This window comes from Heterodontus francisci, chromosome 23, assembly GCF_036365525.1.
Source record: "Heterodontus francisci isolate sHetFra1 chromosome 23, sHetFra1.hap1, whole genome shotgun sequence".
NCBI lineage: Eukaryota > Metazoa > Chordata > Chondrichthyes > Heterodontiformes > Heterodontidae > Heterodontus > Heterodontus francisci.
Genome location: NC_090393.1, coordinates 57,761,104 through 57,779,674, shown reverse-complemented (window position 1 = coordinate 57,779,674; position 18,571 = coordinate 57,761,104).

The following is an 18,571-nucleotide window of genomic DNA, read 5'->3' as shown; positions in this document are numbered from 1 at the left end:
CTTGGCTTCCTATCTGACTTTGAGATGAGCTTCCAACTTCAAATCCATTCCATCAGCAAGACCACCTACTTCCATTTCCATAATATCGGGCATTCCCCCCTCCCCCCCCAATCCCTTGCCTTAGCTCATCTGCTGCTGAAACTCTCATCCATGCCATTGTTACCTCTAGGCTCAACGATTCCAGTGCTCTTTTAGCCAGCCTGTTAATTGTGTGATTACATGCAGGTGAAGGAAGTTAATTGGGGTTTTAGTTGAGCACTTAAAAACAGACAGTCACTGGGACTGGGAGAGGGATTTGTGTGAAGAGCTACATTTTGTAATCCTTTTACTCTGCACAATAAATGTGTAACTGAGTAAATATAGGCTCCAGTATTATCATTCCATAACAAGCTTTCTGGAGTTTAACACAGCCTCCCCCTTGCATCTTCCATAAACTTGAGCTCATTCAAAACTCTGCTGCCCATAGCTTAAATCATTCTAAATCCCATTCACTCATCACCCCTGTGCTCGCTGACCTACTGTTCCAGCAACACATCAACTTGAAAATTGACATCCATGTTTTCAAATCCCTCCTCATCCCTCCCTATCTCTGTAACTTATTCCAGCCCTACAACTCTCCAAGATCTCTAGGATACGCCAATTCTGACCTCTTGCACATCCCTGATTTTCATTGCTCCACCATTGGTAGCCATGCCTTCAGGTGTTGAGAGCCTAAGATCGGAAATTCCCTCCCTAAACCTCTCTGCCTTATGCCTCTCTCTCCAACTTTAAAACACTCCCTAAAACCTACTCTTGATCAAGCTTTTGGTTACCTATCCTAATATTTCCTTATGTGTCTCAATGTCAAATTTTGTTTGATAATGCTCCTGTAAAGTACTTGGGACATTTTACTACATTAAGGCTGTTATAGAAATACAAATTGTTTTGTATTTAACAGCTTTAAAAAAAAAAATTTAGGCAGAGGTTATTACTCACTATTATATAAAAAGCCAAAGTTCTGAACTAAACAGCAACTTGGCATAAACAATCTCTGTGCATCTGTTTATCATCTATATTTCTTACCAGCAAACAGAAAGGTGAAGAGCAGGCACCACATGTTTCCCCTCTTGTAGTATCAACTGAATTATGGACTCAATGAGCTGCAAGTGAGGAGCCCAGGGACCGACTACGAACTTTATACCTAAACATTGACCTTCAGGGCTTGAAAGACACAGTGTAATCAAAGCAGAAGCTGACTGGGCAGGTGGACCCCTTCACAGTCAGTGAGAGGACAAACTAATCAAATCCTTGTTGACAGCTTCAGTGAAGGGTTCTGTTTGTATTCTGATGGGCAACAGCAAATAACTTGAATAACACTGAATTACCGAATAGCCAATTGTTGCTGTCAGGCTCTAGTTTCTCACCTAGAGTAACTTTGACCAGTATAACCATGACTAGCATAACCTGAACCAAAATATCTTCAACCAGTATAACTTCAACCAGTAAACCTTAACCACCATAACTGCAATCAGTAAAAGAAGAATTTGCATTTCACACCCTCAAGACATTCCAAAGTGCTTGTCTGTGAAGTACTATTGAAGTGTAGTCACTGTGTAAACTCAATCAGTATAACTTTGACTAATGTAATTTCAACCAACATAACTGCAACCAGTACAGCTTTGACCAGTATAACTGCAAACCTGTCACTAAGCTACTTTAATGGACTGGGATGGGTCACTTATTCACCCTCTTGCACTGTGATTGTCGCATATTGCTGGGATACCCAGAAAATGGAGAAGGCAAGGCCAAAAGTTGTCAAAAAGGGTACACAAATAAACAGGAAATATAAGTTTTCCACAGAGTTGTTTCATAATTGCCCTGTCACCACACTGATATCTGGAAAGAGTAATCTTTATTCAGGACTAGCTGTACTGCCAATTGCATTCCATGGTTCAGAGTTCCAATTTTTTCTGCCATTGCTTAGATCATAGTTGATCAGCTCTCAGCTGGATTGTGAGACTGACTGTCCCAGATGGTGAGGTCATAGTAATAGAGTCATAGTATCATTACGGCATAGAAGGAGCCCATTCAGCCCATCGAGTTCATGTCGGCTCTCCGTACAGCAATCTAATCAGTCCCACTCCCCCGCTATATCCCCGTAGCCCTGCAGGTTTATTTCCCTCAAGTGCCCATCCAATTTCCTTTTGAAATCATTCATCTTCTCCACTTCACCACCATCACAGGCAGCGAGTTCTAGGTCATTACTTGCTACATAAAAAAGTTCTTTCTCACATCCCCACTGCATCTCTTGCCCAAAACATCAGCTAATGGGAATAGCTTTTCTTTGTCTACCTTATCCAAACCTGTCATAATCTTGTACATCTCCATCAAATCTCCCTCAATCTCCTTTGCTCCAAGCCGAACATACCAGCTTCTCCAACCTAACCTTGTAGCTAAAATCCCTCATCCCCAGAACCATTCTGGTAAATCTCCTCTGCATCCTCTCAAGGACCCTCACATCATTCCTAAAGTGTGGTGACCAGAACTGGATGAAATACTCTAGTTGTGGCCTAACTAGAGCTTTATAAACATTCAGCATAACTTCCCTGCTTTTGTACTCAATACCCCTATTTATGAAGCCTAAGATCCTCTATGCTTTGCTAACTACTCTCTCACTATGTCCTGCCACCTTCAAAGATCTATGCACATGAAACCCGCAACCTCCACCGCCCCCGCCCACCCCACCCTGTAAGTGTACTGTCCCAGTACACTCTTTAGAACAGTGCCATTTAGTCTATATAGCCTCTCCCCATTCCTTCTGGCAAAATGCATCACCTCACATTTCTCTGTATTAAATTCTGTCTGCTCTATCTATGTGCCCTATTACAGTCGATTTCTATCATCCTCACTGTCTGCCACACCTCCAAGTTTGGTATCATTGGAAAATTTTGAAATTTTACTCTGTATTCCAAAATCTAAGTCATTTACATAAATCAAAAAAGTAGTGGTCCTAGCACAGACCTTTAGAGAACACCACTGTTTGCCATTGTCTAGTCTGAAAAACAACCTTTTACCACGACTTGCTGTTTTCTGTCCTTAGCAAATTTTTTATCCAAGCTGACATTGGCCCTCCTATTCCAAGAGCCTCAATTTTGTTAACCAGCCTTTTATGTGGTACTTTGTCAAACGCTTTCTTAAAATCCATATAGATAACAAACATTGCTTTCCCTTCATCAACCTTTTCTGTTACTTGATCAAAAAATTCAATTCAATTAGTCATGCATGATCTGCCTTTTAAAAATCCCTGCTGACTCTCCTTAATTAACTTAAACCTCTCCAAGTGCCTTTTGATTTTTTTCTGTTTATTGTTTCTCAAACATTACCCACCACTGATGTTAAACTGACTGGCCTGTGGTTACTTGGAATGTCTTTACAACCTTTCTTGAATAAGGGTGTCACATTTGTCACTCTCTAATCCTCTGTCACCTCACCCATATCCAGGGAAGATTGGAAGATTAAGGCAAGCCCATCCACTATCTCCACTCTCACTTCCTTTAGCAACCTGAAATCAAGCTATCTGGACCAGGTGACTTATCCACTCTAAGCATAGCCAGCCATTCCAGTGCATCCTTCCTATCAATTTTCACACCATCCATCACTTCTACCATCTCTGCTTCTACTGATATTTTGTCAGCATCCTCTTCCTTAGTAAACACTGATACAAAGTACTCATTAAGTATTCTAGCCTTGTCCTGCACCTCTAAGCATATATCCTCTTTTTTGTCCCTTATAGGCCCAACACCATCTTTTATTACCCACTTACTATTTACATGCCAGTCGAAGATTTTTGTGTTTCCTTTTATGTTAACTGCCATTCAGTTCTCATATTCTCTCTTTACCAGTCTTATTTTCCTTTTCACATCCCCTCTCAACTTATTGTGTTTGGCCCGGTTCTCGCTTGAGGAATTCACCTGACATACATAATACACCCTCTTTTTTTCGTTCATCATGTTCTCTATCTCCCTCGTCATCCAAGGAGCCCTGGCTTTGGTTCCCTTACCTTTTTGCCCTTGATTTTTTAATTCTTTCATGGGATGTGGGTATTGCTGGCAAGGCCAGCATTTATTGCCCATCCCTAATTGCCCTTGAGAGGATTGTGGAGAGCCACCTTCTTGAACCGCTGCAGTCCATCTGGTGCAGGTACTCCCACAATGCTGTTAGGAAGGGAGTTCCAGGATTTTGATCCAGTGACAGTGAAGGAACAGCGATATAGTTCCAAGAGATGTGTTGCTTGGAGGGGAACGTGCAGGTGGTGGTATTCCCATGTGTCTGCTGCCCTTGTCCTTCTAGATGGCAGAAGTCACAGGTTTGGAAGGTGCTGGCGAAGGAGGCTTTGTGAGTTATTGCAGTGCATCTTGTAGATGGTACACACTGCTGCAACTGTGCATCAGTGGCGGAGAGCGTGAATGTTTAAGTTGGTGGATGGGGTGCCGATCAAGCAGACTGCTTTGTCCTGGATGTTGTTGAACTTCTTGAGTGTTGTTGGAGCTGCACCAATCCAGGCAAGTGGAGAGTATTCCATCACACTCCTGACTTGTGCCTTGTAGATGGTAGTCAGGTTTTGAAGAGTCAGGAGGTGAGTTACTTGCCTCAGAATTGCCAGCCTCAGTCCTGCTCTTGTAATCACAGTATTTACAGCACTTACCTTCCGAGAGAGCAGTGGAGCGGATTCCTGAGTTTGAAAAAAACAAGTGAACAGTGACATCACAGGAAAGCTGCAGGGTGATTGTTTGCTGAGTAACTGCCAGGTTAGTACACTATTGTTAGGGTGCATGTGTAAATAGTTGGGTTATAGCGTCTCAACCACTGGCAGACTAAAACAAGTAAAAATTAAGTATTAAAAATAAGGAACAAGTGAGTAGCTGGTGACTATTTTTTTTTGAGTAAGGTTTATTTTAACTAGTCAACTGTATTGATTATTAGTAGGATTTATCAGTACTAGTAAGGTTTTATTAATAATTCTAAGGTGTTGTAGTTTTGGTAAGGTTTTTTTAGCAGCAGCAAAGCGTCAACTAATAAATAAAGGAATAGCAGGGGTGCTTCAACCTTGAGAGTGCACCTCCTGTTCTATGTGGGAGTTCCAGGATGCTTCCCATATCCATTTGTGCAGCAAGTGTTGTCAATTGCAGCAGCTTGAGCTCCGGGTTTTGGAACTTGAACGGCAGCTGGTGACACAGCGGTGCATTCATGAGGATGAGAGCTACGTAGATAGCACTTTTATAGATTTGGTCACCCCACAGCAGGAGGTAGTGCAGGAGACCCCTGAGTGCATCTCACTCTCCAACAGGTATTCAGTTCTGAATACTGAGGAAAGTGATGCTTCACCTGGGGAGTGCAGCCAGAGCCAAATCCATGGCACCATGGGTGGCTCAGCTGCACAGGGGGGTAACAGGGAAGACTGTAAGAGCCATAGTGATAGATGATTCAATAGTCAGGGGTACAGCCAGGTGTTTCTGTGGTCGCAGACGTGAATCCAGGATGGTGTGTTGCTTCCCTGGTGCTACGGTCAAAGATGTCACTGAGCGGCTGCACAGCACCTTGAAGGGGGAGGGTGAACAGCCAGCAGTCGTGGTCCACATCGGAACCAACGACAGAGGTAGAAAGAGGGATGTGGTCCTGCAGTCAGAATTTAGGAAGCTAAGTAAGAAATTAGCAAGCAGGACTTCAAAAATAGTCATCACCGGATTACTCCCAGTGCCACGCGCAATTGAGTATAGAAATAGAAGGATAAGACAGATGAATGTGTGGCTGAAAGATAGTGCAGGTGGGAGGGCTTTAGATTCCTGGGACATTGGGACCGGCTCTGGAGAAGACGGGGCCTGTACAGGTTGGACAGGTTGCTTCTGAACAGAGCCGGGACTGAGTTCCTTGCAGGATGCTTTGCTAGTGCTGTTGGGGAGGGTTTAAACTAGTTTGGCAGGGGGATGGGGACCTGAGGGTAGACTCAGTTGGGACACAATGAGAAATGAAAATGGAAGGCAGAAAATGAATGGATGAGTCTGGAAGACTGAGGAAACAAAGATTAGAAGATTATAAAAAGCGTTTGGTACTGCTCAACGGCATCTATTTCAATGCAAGGATATAGCAAATAAAGCAGATGAGCTGAGGGCACAGATAGATATATGGCAGTATGACATCATGGCTATTACAGGAAACATGGCTTGAGGAGGGACAGGAATGGCAACTCAATGTTCCTGGTTACAGGGTTTTCAGACGCGATAGGGAGGTGTATAAGAAAGGAGAGGGAGTGGCAATTTTGGTCAAGGAAGTTATTACAGCTGTGAGGAGGGATAATATGTTGGAAGTTTCATCAAATGAGGCCATATTGATTGAGCTAAGGAACAAAAAAGGGGCAATCATACTGCTGGGAGGGTACTTTACACCTCCAAACAGTCAGGAGATAGAAGAGCAGATATGTAGGCAGATCTCTGAGAAGTGCAAGAACAATAGGCAGTAATAGTAGGGAATTTTAACTACCCCGATATTAACTGAGATAGTTTTAGTGTGAAAGGAATTAAGGGTGCAAAATTCTTGAAGTGCATTCAGGAGAACTTTTTTGGCCAGTATGTAGCAAGTCCAACAAGAGAGGGCACAGTTTTAGACTTAGTTTTAGGAAATGAAGATGGGCAGGTGGAAGGAGTGGCAGTGGGAGAGCATTTTGGTGGTAGTGATCATAATTCAGTCAGTTTTAACACAATAATGGAAAAGGACAGAGATAGAAAAGGAGTCAGAGTTCTCAATTGGGGCAAGGCCAATTTTACTAAATTGAGGAGTGATTTAGCAAAAGTGGACTGGAAACAGATACTTGACGGTAAATCAGTATCAGAACAGTGGGAGGCATTCAAAGTGGAGATTCAAGGGGTTCAGAGTAAACATGTTCCTACAAAGAAAAAGGGTGAGACAGCAAAATCTAGATCTGCATGGATGTCAAGGAGCCTACAGGGTAAGATAAGACAGAGAAGGAAAGCTTTTGTCCGATACCATGAACTCAATACTACAGAAAGCTGAGAGTAGTATAGAAAGTGGAGGGATGAAATCAAAAAGGAAATTAAGAAAGCAAAGAGAGTGCATGAAAGAATATTGGCAAGCACAATCAAGGTGAACCCAAGGATGTTTTTATAAATATATTAGGAGTAAGAGGATGACTAAGGAGTGAGTAGGGCCCATAAAAGACCAAAAAGGTAACCTATATTTAGGGGCGGAAGATGTTGGTATGGTTCTTAATGAATACTTTTGCATCTGTCTTTACAAAAGAGGGGGGCGATGCAGATATTGTAGTAAGGAGGAGGAGTGTGAAGTATTGGATGTGATAAACATAGGGAGAGAGGAAGTATTATTGGGGTTAGCATCCTTGAAAGGTGATAAATCACCAGGGCCGGATGAAATGTACCCCAGGCTGTTAAAAGAAGCAAGAGAGGAAATAGCAGAAGGTCTGACCATCATTTTCCAGTCCTCACTGGATACAGATGTGGTGCCGGAGGGCTGGAGAACTGCTAACGTTGTACCTCTGTTTAAAAAGGGAGTGAGGGATAGACTGAATAATTACAGGCCAGTCAGTCTAATCTCAGTAGTGGGAAAATTATTGGAACCTATTCTGAGAGACAGGATAAACTGTAACTTAGAAAGGCACAGGTTAATCATGGATAGTCAGCATGGATTTGTTAAGGGAAGATCTTGTATGACCAACTTGATCGAATTTTCTGAAGAAGTAACAAGGAAGATAGATGAGGGTAGTGCAGTTGATGTGGTCTACATGGATTTTAGCAAGGCTTTTGACAAGGTCCCACATGGCAGACTGGTTAAAAAACTAAAATCCCATGGGATCCAGGGAAATGCAGAAAGGTGGATACAAAATTGGCTCAGTGGCAGGAAACAAAGGGTAATTGCTAACAGGTGTTTTTGCGACTAGAGGGCTGTTTCCAGTGGCGTTCCGCAAGGTTCAGTACCGGGTCCCCTGATTTTTGTGATATATATTAATGTTTTGGACGAAAATGTAGAGGGCATGATCAAGAAGTTTGCAGACAACACAAAGATTGGCCATGTGGTAGAGAGCGAGGAGGATAGCTGTAGACTGCAGGAAGATATTGATGGTCTCGTCAGATGGGCAGAAATGGAATTCAACCTGAGGTGATGCATTTACGGAGGTCAGACAAAGCAAAGGAATACACGATTAAAGGGAAATTACTGAGAAGTGTAGAGGAAGTGAGGGACCTTGGAGTGAATGTCCACAGATCCCCGAAGGTAGCAGGACAGGTTTAAAAGGTGGTTAAGAATGGAATCCTTTCCTTTATTAGCCGAGTTATAGAATATAAGAGCAGGGAAGTTATGTTGGAACTGTTTAACTCATTGGTTAGGCCACAACTTGAGTACTGTGCGCAGTTCTGGTCACCTCATTACAGAAAGGATGTAATTGCACTAGAGAGGGTACAGAGGAGGTTTACGAGGATGTTGCCAGGACTGGAAAAATGTAGCTATGAGGAAAGATTGAATAGGTTGGGGTTGTTCTCCTTGGAACAGAGAAGGCTGAGGGGAGATCTGATTGAAATGTACAAAATTTTGAGGGGCCTGGATAGGTGGAGACGAAGCGCCTATTCACCTTAGCAGAGAGGTTAGTGTCTAGGGGGGAAAATTAGAGGGGAGATGAGAAAAAACTTTTTCATCCAGAGGGTGGTGGGGCTCTGGAACTCACTGCCTGAAAGGGTAGTTGAGGCAGAAACCCTCAACTCATTCAAAAGGAGTCTGGATATGCACCTCAAGTGCCGTAATCTGCAGAGCTACAGGCCACATGTTGGAAGGTAGGATTAGAATAGGGGGATCGTTTTTTGGCTGGCACAGACACGACGGGCCAAGTGGCCTCTTTCTGTGCCTTAAACTTTCTATGATTCTATTTCTATATGGCTTGTCCAGTTTAGTTTCTGGTCAATGGTTAAACCACGCTGCCCTCTCCACCCCAGGATATTGATAGTGGGGATTCAGCGATGGTAATGCCATTGAATGTCAAGAGGAGATGGTTGGAATCTCTCTTGTTGGAGATGGTCACTTGTGTGTCGCGAACGTTACTTGCCACTGATCAGACCAAGCCCGAATGTTGTCCAGGTTTCGCTCCATATGGATGCGGACTGCTTCAATATCTGAGGAGTCGCAAATGGTACTGAACATTGTACAAACATCAGCGAATATCCCCACTTCTGACCTTATGATGGTCATTGGTCATTGTTGAAGCAGATGAAGATGGTTGGGCCTAGGACACTACCCTGAGGAACTCCCGCAGTGATGTCCTGAGACTGAGATGATTGGTCTCCAACAACCACAACTATCTTCCTTTGCCCTCGTTGGAATGTACCTAGCCTGTACCTGAAACATCTCCGTGTTTAAGTTCATCCATTGTTCCATTACAGTTTTTCCTGTCAATCTTTTGTTCCTTTTTACCCTGGTGAGATCCCCTTTCATCCCATTAAAGTTGGCCCTCTTCCAATTTAGAAGTTCTTATTTTGACTGTTCCTTGTTCTTCTCCATTACTAATCTAGATCTTATGATACGAAGAGCTGGAGCTAAAAGAGGGTATTCTGAGGTGCATCAGCTCACCCTGATATGGGACTAGTCTTTTTACAAAGAACTAGATAGAATCTACAGCACAGAAACAGGCATGCCCATGTTCCTACTCCACACAAACCTCTAAATACTTCTTCCCTCTCTGCCCCTGTATCCCTCTATTCCTTTCTCCCTCATGTATGAGTCTTGATTTTGAGTACAGTGAGGATGCAGGAAGCAGGAAGTGAGTGCAGGGCCTATATGTGTAGCTTGGAAGGAACAAGAGAAGAATAAATCGACAAAAAAGTTTGTGACAGTAGGAGGAGAGAAGTGCAAAAGGGCTTGATTATCGGAGGACAAACATTATGGCAGGAGGCTGCTTGTTTGCGAATGAACAGTTCCTTTGGGAAATGGGGAAAGGAAAAATAAAGGTTAATGATAGATAATGATAATGCACAAGTTGAACAAACACTTCTAGTGCATGTTCTTTGATGTGCTAATACATGTGGACTCAGTAATGATACTTGGCCGATCAGAGAATATTGATTATTAATGCTGGAACACTTCAAGTAGGGGTGGACCACTAGTTCTTTCATATCAGCATTCTAACCTTGGTTTCTTTAGAAATAAGGAGGCATACGATAGAATTGTTGTTATCATGACCTTATCTTGATTATTATGTACTTGGCACAAGAAAGCCTGTAACTAGATTGATTAACTGGCATGTTAAGGTCAGTTCAAAAGCTGTTCCTGGCTGAAATTTCCATTTCATATGTTCCCATTTCTAGCTATCTCAGGCTCCCACTCTTTATGAATCTTTTCTTTCATTGGTCCCAGTACAATCACACCATCAGCAAACTTCCATTCATTGTTTACTAAGAGCTGATTGTCTGGTCCCCACTGCAGATACATATGTGAACATAGCAGATGGTACCAGTGTATCATTCACTGCTTCTGACAACAACAACTTGCATTTATATATTGCCTTTAACACAGCAAAATGTCCCAAGGCAGTTCACAGAAGTATTATCAGACAAAATTTGACACAGAGCCACATAAGGATATATTAGGCCAGGTGATCAAAAGCTTGGCCAAAGACATAGGTTTTAAGGAGCGCAAAGAAGGAGAGAGAGATAGAGAGTCAGAGAGGTTTAGGGAGGTAATTCCAGAGCTCAGGGCCTAAGCAGCTGAAGGTATAGCCACCAGTAATGGATCAATTAAAATCGGGGATGCGCAAGAGGCCAGATTTGGAGGAGCACAGATCTCTCAGGATTGAGGAGCTGGAGGAGGTTACAGAGATAGAGAGGGGATGAGGCCAAAGTCTCACCTATATGCTAAGATCAGACCATTCACACCGCCACTACAATATTCAGGCTTAGTTTTTAGGCAGCAGCTCACTGAAGAAGGTGATGGTAGGAGGTGATACGAGCAAGCAGCCCTTAAAAAGCTGCGACCATTCAAATATGTGGCAGCATATATTGCCAAAAATGGTTTCAGCCTTCCTAAAGGCAATATATATATTATTAAAAGTCTTGCACATAGTTCACACGGCTTGTTCACATTAACCTTATTCCTATATCACATTTTATAATAGAAAACCCAGATGTCAACATGTCAAGATGGAAAAGCCCCATTTAAACATGATAAAATCTCACCATGTTGGTTTATTGATGACCAAATGTAATCACTAAAAAAGATTTTTGAAAAAATTTTGCCTGCGACTTTTTCTCAGTAACTGAAATTTCTGGGCAATTAAGGGCCTCTTTCTGTTGCAGCGGGAATTAGCTCTGCAGTGGGCAGCCTTGCCGCTGCCTGGGAAGCACGGCACGAGAAACCATGCGGGCTGCTTCCCAGCTCCGGGGGCGGGGTGGAGTGTGGTCCCTCATTAAAAGGCACAGTGCCTGAACAAGGGACCCGGCACAAGGAAGGGGGGGCCCGCTGAGGGCCACCCCCCTGCTCTTGCTGCCAACCCTCCCTGACCTACCTGAGGCCTGACTCCAGTGATGCTCCTCGACCTCCGGTATGGTCACCTCCAGCAGCAGCCATCACCTCTGCGGTGGCGCTGCAACTGCCAGCCTCTGTTTGGCCGGCAACTTTCCAAGAGTGGATATTCCGGCAATGGGGTCCTAGATCATGTGGAAGGCCTGCCATTGTCCATTTAAGGGCCCAATTGGCACTAAATTTGGCAGGCCTTCTGGAAAAGAGGCGACACAGGGATCTCGGCGTCGGTTCTTCCAGACGTTGAGACCCCCGCCATCAGGATAAAACTCCCCCCAACATTCAGGTCTTGACCTTTCATCAGATTTCCATCATCTGCACTATTTTTCTTTTAACTTGTGCATGTCAGGCGGGTTGTTTATTGGCATATGCTAATTGGTCAGTTGGAGCGAGATATAAACTTACTTCTAAATCTTAAAATCGCATCCACAGGCTTTCTGGACTTCCTGAAACTCACCAGAGAAAGCAAGGTGGGTACACAACGGATATCGGAGCTGCATTCCCGGTCCTAACGCGCCTCCAAATTAGTATCGGAGTCAATATTTCTGCCCACAGCACAGACTCCATTCAGCTGAGCAATATGATTATGGTAAGTGTGCACAACTTCCCAAATTGACCACCAATCGTCTTCCTCATGTTTAAGTTTTTAATTAAAGCTCACACAAACACAAAGTAGTGTCTTATTCCTGGAAATAATATTATGGTCCCATTCATGGGCCCATGTTTTAATTTAATTTTTAGGCTTTGGAAGAACCTTATCTTTTTTTTTTGCATTCTTAAATTTTACTTTTGCTTTATTTTGGAAAAAATGTCAATCTTTTCAGGATTTTTTTAACAGTCTATGTTTAAGAAAAGATCCTACTTGTTGCATCATTTCTTACCCAGCTCACACTGACAAAAGAAATAATAAACTAGGGTTTGATTGATGTCACAGATGTAATTTTCCAATATCTGTTCCAGTAGTTGTGGATATTAACTAGTCTTGTTTCAGTCTTAGAATGAATTCGATTTTAGTTTTTAGTCTCATCTCTTTATTTCGAATATTAGTCCTAGTTTTCAAAGAAAATGTTTTAGTTTTGATTTTAGTTCATTGTTTTCATCCTCACAGAATACAACCGTACTTAATGAAAGGTTTCTAAGGCCTGTGTCATTAGTTAAGATCTCCCAACGAGCTCCAGAAATTACTAATGCTGACTGCCTTATATCTGCAGTTAATTAAAAAGGCACCAGGCCTCCTGTTATTTTGATCTTTGAGCCTGAGAGGTGAAGAATTTTCCCTTATCTGGTGCCACTGACTCATTTCCATGTAACGTTCCTTCTTCAATAAGTCTACCATAATCATGTAAACTAAATAACCCTTGGTTCAGATCTGCACAGAGTTGAGTATGTTTGGGATAGAAGGTATTGCGGGAAAGAAGTAAACTGTGCTACAATGCACAGAGTAAAGAATTGGGATGCTCATCTTCTGTCCCCCAACTTTCTCCTCTTACTTTCCCTCCTCCTCTGAACCATGTGAGTTATGCTGGGTTCAATTCCATGGGCATTGAGAGCCCATCTATGCCTCACCAAATTGCTCTTTCTTCATGTGTCAGCCAAGACCAAGAGGCCTAAGTTATCATCCCTCCAAATAGCTCCTTCTTTGGCTTTCTATTTTTTCCTTAAGTCTTGAAACATTTTACTGCAATAAAGTCACTACATAAATGCAAATTTCTGTTGTTGTAATAGTGACAGTAAACCATTAAAATGAATGTGTTGCCTTTGGCGTTATCGGTGAGCCTAGGCCTGAGTGTCAGTAGTCTATTTGGCCATGTGGGCAATATAGATACGCCTAATATGGTCCTCACTAACATTCACACGTTCATCTACTAGAAAGGGTCACCGGTTAACAAAAAACAAGGCTGATTCTGAGTAATTCTGAGGCCAAATGTGGTGCACCAAGCACTGGCCTGACTTGAATCAATACCAAACCACATGGAGCATTTAACCACTGAGTAGAGGGAGGGTGGGGCATGGTGGGGGAGGGGGATGAGCAGCCACCGGATTTTGTTTCTCGATTGAGTTTACCACCTATTGATCACTGCAGAGTAACATCAGGTGAGACAGCTGCCTATCTGCTCATTGCTTCTTTCGAAATCGTTCCCCTTGGAGGGGTGGAGAGGGGTGGGGTTCAGCCCTCAGTCTGAAACAAGATCCCCCGTGATACCACAGATAAGGAGTAAATACAGATAGCAGTTACTATATTAGGCAGCGTATACTACTAAACTAACTACAGCACTAACCAGCTTCATTACTGAGAGAAGCAACAACTCAATCTATATCATAACTGGTCCTTGGTCCCCCACTCTTTGTCAGCTCATTGGCACGCGAGCCAACAAACTTTTATTCTTTTCCTTGAAGGCAATAAGGAACAGAAGCTCCAGCAACCCTTGGGTACCACTCCATCCAACAATCCCTCTTCCTCCTCACTATCTTCTGACCCCATCTCTCTTCATCTCATTCGTGCTGACTTTTCAACATTCGCTATGATCTTCCTCTTCCTACTTCAACCAATTCCAAGCTTGACTATAATTAGACAGGCAGCAGGTACTTTCAATAATTCCCAAAAAACTCCACTGGAGGACAGCACTCGACCACCTGGCAGTATCTGGTGCATAGCTGTGTGCAGCATTGCCCTCTGGGGGTGGTACATATTGAATTATATTTCTTACAAAAAGCCAATGAAGATTGTTACAATCTCAGTAAAGAGCGGTAACTTTTTCAAAAGAAATTCAAAATTCCAGTTATTAACTGAAGGAATTATGCCACAAGTTTTCAGATTTTAAACAAAAAAACCTTTACTGTACAAGAATTAAACAAAGGAAGCACTATTAATACTATACTTTGTAATCACTTATACTTTAAACCCGAAAATCTCAACAGAACATAAAGTCTTATACTTTAAATCTGAAAATCTCAACAGAACACTCCCCGTTTGACTTTTACTTCCATCCAATAGTCCCCCTATAATTCACAGGATCTTGAGAGTTCATTCACTTCTCCTGGGACCAATCCAAGGCATGCCATAGCTCTCAGGAATTCACTTGGTCTTTCCTTAGTGTTACAGCTATCCTCCAAGGTATGAGATTTCTGGGGGTTCATCCACTAAAATCCAGCAAGGCGAACCCTTCAACTCTCCTTCAACACTTCACAATTGTGGACTGCCCAGCTCAAGCACGGGTCTCACTGGCACTCTTACATAGTGACTTCGAATCCGAAAACACCATTGGCTCCTGATAGCCCTTTGCTACTGGTTTCAGCTGCTTCCAAAATACCAACTGCTTCCAGCCAGCTCTCTCTGCTTCACACCAGACTTTTTTTTATTCATTCATGGGATGTGGGCGTCGCTGGCCAGGCCAGTATTTATTGCCCATCCCTAATTGCCCTTGAGAAGGTGGTGGTGAGCTGCCTTCTTGAACCGCTGCAGTCCATGTGAGGTAGGTACACCCACAGTGCTGTTAGGAAGGGGTTCCAGGATTTTGACACAGCGACAGTGAAGGAATGGCGATATAGTTCCAAGTCAGGATGGTTTGGAGGGGAACTTGCAGGTGGTGATGTTCCCATGCATCTTGTCCTTCGAGGTGGTAGAGGTCGCGGGTTTCGAAGGTGCTGTCTAAGGAGCCTTGGTGCGTTGCTGCAGTGCATCTTGTAGATGGTACGCACACTGCTGCCACTGTGCGTCGGTGGTGGAGGGATTGAATGTTTGTGGATGAAGTGCCAATCAAGCGGGCTGCTTTGTCCTGGATGGTGTCGAGCTTCTTGAGTGTTGTTGGAGCTGCACCCATCCAGGCAAGTGGAGAGTATTCCATCACACTCCTGACTTGTGCCTTGTAGATGGTGGACAGGCTTTGGGGAGGCAGGAGGTGAGTTACTCGCCGCAGGATTCCTAGCCTCTGACCTGCTCTTGCAGCCTCGGTATTTATATGGCTACTCCAGTTCAGTTTCTGGTCAATGGTAGCCCCTAGGATGTTGATAGTGGGGGATTCAGCGATGGTAATGTCATTGAATGTCAAGGGGAGATGGTTAGATTCTCTCTTGTTGGAGATGGTCATTGCCTGGCACTTGTGTGGCACAAATGTTACTTGCCACTTATCAGCCCAAGCCTGGATATTGTCCAGGTCTTGCTGCATTTCTACACGGACTGCTTCAGTATTTGAGGAGTCGCGAATGGTGCTGAACATTGTGCAATCATCAGCGAACATACCCACTTCTGGCCTTATGATTGAAGGAAGGTCATTGATGAAGCAGCTGAAGATGGTTGGGCCTAGGACACTACCCTGAGGAACTCCTGCAGTGATGTCCTGGAGCTCAGATGATTGACCTCCAACAACCACAGCCATCTTCCTTTGCGCTAGGTATGACTCTAACCAGCAGAGAGTTTTCCCCCTGATTCCTGTTGAGTCCAGTTTTGCTAGGGCTCCTTGATGCCATACTCAGTCAGATGCTGCCTTGATGTCAAGAGCAGTCACTCTCACCTCACCTCTTGAGTTCAGCTCTTTTGTCCATATTTGAAACAAGGCTGTAATGAGGTCAGGTGCTGAGTGGCCCTGTCGGAACCCAAACTGGGTATCACTGAACAGGTTATTGCTAAGCAAGTGCTGCTTGATGGCACTGTTGATGACACCTTCCATCACTTTGCTGATGATTGAGAGTAGACTGATGGGGCAGTATTTGGCCGGGTTGGAGTTGTCCTGCTTTTTGTGTACAGGGCATACCTGGGCAATTTTCTACATTGCCGGGTATATGCCAGTGTTGTAGCTGTACTGGAACAGCTTCGCTAGGGGCGCGGAAAGTTCTGGAGCACAGGTCTTCAGTGCTATTGCCGGAATATTGTCAGGACCCACAGCCTTTGTAGAATCCAGTGCCTTCAGTCGTTTCTTGATATCACGCAGAGTGAATCGAATTGGCTGAAGTCTGGCATCTGTAATGCTGGGGACTTCAGGAGGAGAGTGAGATGGATCATCGACTCAGCACTTCTGACTGAAGATTGTTGCAAATGCTTCTGCCTTATCTTTCGCACTGATGTGCTGGGCTCCCCCATCATTGAGGATGGGGATATTTTGTGGAGCCACCTCCTCCAGATAGTTGTTTAATTGCCCACCACCATTCATGGCTGGATGTGGCAGGACTGCAGAGCTTAGATCTGATCCGTTGGTTATGAGATCACTTAGCTCTGTCTATTGCATGCTGCTTATGCAGTTTGGCATGCAAGTAGCTCTGGGTTGTAGCTTCACCAGGTTGACACCTCATTTTGAGGTATGCTGAGGGAGGGCGGTAGGTGGTAATTAGTAGGACGTTACCTTGCCCATGTTTGACCTGATGCCATGAGACTTCATGGGGTCTGGAGTCGATGTTGAGTACTCCCAGGGCAACTCCCTCCCTACTGTATACCACTGTCCCGCCACCTCTGCTGGGTCTGTCCTGCCGGTGGGACAGGACATACCCAGGGATAGTGATTGCAGTGTCTGGGACATTGTCTGTAAGGTATGATTCCGTGAGTATGACTATGTCAGGCTGTTGCTTGACTAGTCTGTGGGACAGCTCTCCCAACTTTGGCACAAGCCCCCAGATGTTAGTAAGGAGGACTTTGCAGGGTCGACAGGGCTGGGTTTGCCGTTGTTGTTTCCGGTGCCTAGGTCGATACCGGGTGGTCCGTCCGGTTTCATTCCTTTTTATTGACTTCGTAGCGGTTAGGTACAACTGAGTGGCTTGCTAGGCCATTTCAGAGGGCATGTAAGAGTTAACCACATTGCTGTGGGTCTGGAGTCACATGTAGGCCAGACCAGGTAAGGACAGCAGATTTCCTTCCCTAAAGGACATTAGTGAACCAGATGGGTTTTTACAACAATCGATAATAGTTTCATGGCCATCATTAGACTAGCTTTTAATTTGATTACCACCTACTGATCTCCCTCAGCTGATGAGTCAGTACTCCTCCATCTTGAACACCACTTGGAGGAAGCACTGAGGGTGGCAAGGGCACAAAATGTACTCTGGGCGGGGGACTTCAATGTCCATCACCAAGAGTGGCTCGGTAGCACCACTACTGACCAAGCTGGCTGAGTCCTAAAGGACATAGCTGCTAGACTGGGTCTGCGGCAGGTGGTGAGAGAACCAACAAGAGGGAAAAACATACTTGAGCTTGTTCTCACCAATCTGCCTGCCGCTGTTGCTTCTGTCCATGACTGTATTGGTAGGAGTGACCACCGCACAGTCCTTGTGGAGACTAAGAGGTGAGGTGAGAGTGACTGCCCTTGACATCAAGGCAGCATTTGACCGAGTATGGCATCAAGGAGCCCTTAGTAAAACTGAGGTCAATGGGAATCAGGGGAAAACCCTCCACTGGCTGGAGTCATACCTAGCACAAAGGAAGATGGTTGTGGTTGTTGGAGGTCAATCATCTGAGCTCCAGGACATCACTGCAGGAGTTCCTCAGGGTAGTGTCCTAGGCCCAACCATCTTCAGCTGCTTCATCAATGACCTTCCTTCAATCATAAGGTCAGAAGTGGGGATGTTCGCTGATGATTGCACAATGTTCAGCACCATTCGTGATTCCTCAGATACTGAAGCAGTCCGTGTAGAAATGCAGCAAGTTCTGGACAATATCCAGGCTTGGGCTGATAAGTGGCAAGTAACATTCACACCACACAAGTGCCAGGCAATGACCATCTCCAACAAGAGAGATTCTAACCATCTCCCCTTGACATTCAACGGCATTACCATCGCTGAATCCCCCACTATCAATATCCTAGGGGCTACGATTGACCAGAAACTGAACTGGAGTAGCCATATAAATACCCTGGCTACAAGAGCAATTTACAGGCTAGGAATCCTGCGGCGAGTAACTCACCTCCTGCCTCCCCAAAGCCTGTCCACCACCTACAAGGCACAAGTCAGGAGTGTGATGGAATACTCTCCACTTGCCTGGATGGGTACCGCTCCAACAACTCTCAAGAAGCTCGACACC